The sequence below is a fragment of the Microcaecilia unicolor genome, chromosome 10 (assembly GCF_901765095.1).
Source record: "Microcaecilia unicolor chromosome 10, aMicUni1.1, whole genome shotgun sequence".
Taxonomy (NCBI): Eukaryota; Metazoa; Chordata; class Amphibia; order Gymnophiona; family Siphonopidae; genus Microcaecilia; species Microcaecilia unicolor.
Window position 1 is genome coordinate 173886671 of NC_044040.1, and position 4715 is coordinate 173891385.

General features: G+C 40.4%; 1 long non-coding RNA gene across 1 annotated transcript; it reads left to right on the forward strand.

Moving 5' to 3' along the window:
- The first annotated feature begins 2416 nt into the window (after nt 1–2416).
- On the forward strand, nt 2417–4440 carry LOC115478717. The gene is made up of 2 exons (XR_003943566.1): nt 2417–2742; nt 4369–4440. It is a non-coding gene; the product is annotated as an uncharacterized LOC115478717 (long non-coding RNA).
- The last annotated feature ends 275 nt before the right edge of the window (nt 4441–4715 follow it).

Genomic DNA, 4715 nt, shown 5'->3' on the forward strand with positions numbered 1-4715 from the left:
GAACTCCATACCTGCTCCCAAGATTTGTCAGTGATAGATTGCTGAATATCCTCTTCCCAGCATTTGCGTAAGCCCACACATTTAGTAGGAACGTTGTTTAAGATGAATTTGTATATATATAGGATGCAACATGTCCAGAGAATTGAAATTGCTTGGAAATTTTAATAATCTCAGGAGTATGGGACAACTTTTGTATTTGTAATTTACTCTTCCTCAACATTGTATTAAGCTGTAACCATTGATAAAAGTGAATATCTGACAAAGAGAATTCAGCTTTCATAACTGAGAATGATTTCCAAGTGTGATTATTTACATCAATGAAATAATTGAGATCCCAAATACCTATGCGTTGCCATTGTGACCAAGAGATTTGCTTTTTATTAATTACAAATTTGGGATTATTCCATAGAGGTATACATGTGGTGCTGTCCCAGGATGCAATCATCTGCTTATCAAAAGAGGATATTAATTTATGAGTAGTGTTAATGATGGGATTCAAGGCAATGCTTTTGGGGAAGGTGCATGCCAATTAAATGAGAGTGTACCAGCAGATCTATAATAAATTGTTAAAAAATTAACCACCTAGGTAAAGAGGTAGTAGTGGAAGGAGAGATCCACTCAAAGCCCTGATGGATAAATTAAGGTTTTATGATATTTATTTAAGGTTCATTTCTACCCCACAGTTTCCCACAAATGCAAGCACAATGTGGCTTACATGAATTATAAATGAGGAGACATACAATACATGGATGCTACTGAGGAAAAACTGAGGTAATGACAACCACAATAATAATAACTAAACAGCAGAGTTACTGATGGAGTAAATTTTTTCGAATAGGAATGTTTTCAGCAGTTTCTTGAAGAGAAGATCATCAGCTTGCGACTTTAAGAACAGAGGGAGAGCATTCCAATTCTTCGGGCTGGAGTAGTGGAAAAACGAAGCAAAAAGAAGCTTTATTTGACACCCCTACAAGTTGGGTAATGTAATTGGAGATAGGAGCGAGCTGTTTTTATGGCATTTCGTGGTGGTAGATCTATTAGAAGAATCATATATTCCGTAAATTATTTTGTGTGTTTGTGTGCAGATCTTGAAAGCGATTCTTTCTTTTACTGATAGCCAATGTAGAGGGAGACGCAGAGGCTGCGCAGGAACCAAGCGCGATTTTCCCAAGATGAGTCTCGCAGCAGTGTTCTGGGCAGTCTGGAACTTTCTCAGTAAGTACTCCTGGCAGCCCGCATATATCCCACTACAGTAGTCTAGGTGAGACAGAACTAGCCAGTGAACGAGAGTGCGGAACAGCTCTCTGGTGAGACAGAATCTAATCCACCGCAGCCTCCACATTGCATAGAACATCCTCTTGGTGACCGCTCGCACTTGCAGGTCTAGTTACAGATGAGGGTCTAGCTCAACACCAAGACATCTAAGGCTCTTTGAGACAGGAAGTGTCTGGTCTTTGATGACATGGGTATTTGTTGAGAATTTGGCATGGAGGGACCAGAGGACAAGACATTGAGTTTTATCTTTGTTTAACTTAAACTGAAATACCTGAGCCCAATGATCCATGATGGAAAAACTTGCTTCTATCAAATCTGAGATTTCAGTTAAGGAAGAATGGAAGGGGATGTAGATGGTTATATCGTCTGCATAGAAAAATGGATTTAAGCCTAGAGGAGCTAGTGCGTTTGCAAGGGGAAACAGCATGATATTGAATAGCTTTGGTGAAAGAGGCGAGCCTTGGGGAACCCCACATGAGGCTTTCCAATGAGCAGAAAAAGCCGGCGTGGCTTTGACCTGGTATGTTCTGGATGACAGGAAACCCTTAAACCAATGTAGCACACTCTCACTGATGGACTAAGGTATCTAGTATATGCAGTAAGATGTTGTGGTCCACCATGTTGAACGTGCTAGACATATCGAACTGCAGCAGCAGTATCTTTTTACCAACAGGTATCTCCCTTTTAAAATTTGACAGGGCAGTAACCAGGACTTACCCCACCATGCAATTTAGGAAGCTTTAGCTTACCTAAGGAGATTCTGAGTGTCCTAAGATCCCATAAAAAATTAGAGAGCAGTTTTTCTAGCTTTTTATAAAAAGAGCTAGGAAAGATGAGAGGAATCATGCTTAAAATATATGTAATTTTAGGTACTATCATAATCTTAATAGTGTCAAGCCTACTGGCCACCATGATAAATTGAGCAGAGACCAAGATGAGAGGGAACTTTCAACTTTAGCTATAATCTTATCAGAGTTGAGTTTAATAGTGGTAGGGAGGTCTCTATCAAAAAGAATGCCTAGATATTTGATAGAGGAGACTACCCACTTAAGGGGGTAACCAGAAATGATAAAATGAGTACAGGCATCATTTTAATTAAATTAGTTTTTTTTTAAATATGTTTATTGAATTATGTATAACACATAAAAAACTTGAAATATTAAAGAACCAGAAACTTCACATGAGTTTCAAATATAGATAGTAAGAACATAAAGAGCAGTGAAGTAAATTTGACAAAGGACAAAGTAGATACCATTAGTTTTACAGTATACCACAAAAATACAAAATATTTCAGACATATGCCAGATACCAAAAATTACAATTACACATGAAAAAAATATTTTCATTAACTTCAAGCAAAGCTATTTTGGTAATCAGAATGACATTATTAAATTTGGTTAACTAGTACTTCTGGCTCCAAGACAGAACTTGATTCACAGAATTAGAAGCAAGCTGTTTATTCTAGAGGTTTTTATTTATAACCATTAAAATTTTTACAAGCGATAAAACAACTTGCCAGAAATACAGAGAAGGTAATATATAGGAATTATTTCAATCAGGTAATTCTATTCTCTTCCTTAGACCACTAAATAGGGAGAGTGAAACAAGACAAGATCAATTAAACAATAAACAGAAAAAAGAAAATGTGGTATTAACCTGATTATCCCCAGACAGGGCCGTGCCAACACGGTAAGCGAGGTAAGCATGGCAGGGGGGCGCTTCCCTCTGGGGGGCGCCGCCGCACCATGCTCACCTCGCTCGCCCTCCCCCCAACATCCCTTTTCTTTTTTTTTCCTTTTTAAATGTACCTCCGTAGCGGTTCCGGCAGCGCAGCGTCAGTGAAGGAGGCGGCGCTCCCGACGTTGCTAGCCTTCCCTTCGCTGTGTTCCGCCTTCTTCTGATGTCATTTCCTTGACATCAGAAGAAGGCGGAACACAGCGAAGGGAAGGCTAGCGACGTCGGGAGCGACGCCTCCTTCACTGACGCTGCGCTGCCGGAACCGCCACGGAGGTACATTTAAAAAGAAAAAAAAAAGAAAAGGGATGTTAGGGGGAGAGAAGAGGGCGGGCAGTTGAATTGAACAATGGGAGCGGGAGGGCAGGGGAGAGACGAGAGCATGGATGCGAGGGGGGGGGGGGTCATGGAAGGGAGAGAGGGGAATTGCTGGAAAAGGATGAATGGAGGGGGCTGGGGACAGAGGAGCATGGATGGGCATGGATTGGGAGGGCAGGGCTCAGGGAGAGAGAGGAATTGCTGGAAAAGGATGAATGGAGGGGGCAGGGGACAGAGGAGCATGGATGGGAGGGCAGGGCTCAGGGAGAGAGGAGAAATTGCTGGACATAGAGGGAGGGAAGAAAGATGAAGGAGATGAAATGAGGGAAAAGGAAGAGAGGAGAAAAACTGCACATGGATGAAGAAAATAGGCAGAAGCTGAGGACCAGAAATGAAGAAGAAAGGAGGAAAGGAAAGAAATAAATGGAAAGGAAGCCCTGGAAACGGAGTTAAGAGGACAGATAGCAGCAGAATCAGATACTGGGCCAGCATGATCAGAAAAAGAAAGTCACCAGACAACAAAGGTAGAAAAAAAATCATTTTATTTTCATTTTAGTGTTTGGAATATGTCCACTTTGAGAATTTACATCTGCTATCTTATTTTGCAATGTATAGCAATTTGTTTCTAAGAATATTGCTGACAATTCCTGTCAGTGTGGCAAGTGGTGAGCGATCATTTTCACGGGGGGGGGGGGGGCACCAACTGATAGTCTGCAGGGGGGCGCCAGAGTCCCTAGGCACGGCCCTGTCCCCAGATATTACTCATCTAATTCATTATTCCACATTGATCATCTGGTTGACTTCTTCAAGCCCAATACGGTGTATAGTCAATTCATTTCATTGAAAACATACTTATTGTCCAGTTTTTAGTTAGAAATAATACATCTGATTACATTCTCTCTCTTTTAAAAACCAGAAGTTATTTAACAATACATATACTTAAGTCTCTAATTCAAATCCCACTGATTAAAGTAATCCCAGTTTTCACAGGCTTCACTCCTTTTAAAGTAATAATTAAGGAAATGTTTGTTTATTCTAGAGTTAACATATCTGGTTAGTAAAAGAACAAAATTTTTCTCTTAAGAGGCAACTGTACGAGCTATGATTCACCAAAAAAACCCCAAAACAATCCTAAATTCTCTATTTTCATTCTTGGCCATTTTGATAGTTCTCTAGTGCTGTCTTTGCCATAAAAGCCTGCTTAGAAAGCAACAAAATGGTCACCACCTTGTCCCTTGAAACACCACAGAGAGGGTCCAAAGTACAGAACAAAGTCCAAAACAAAAAAGAAGCACCAAGAGCCTTCAGAAACAGGACACAGTTCTTTTTAATTGTAAAACTTGAAAATCAATCTTCCAATATAGACACGAGACAGGATGTGTTCTGGC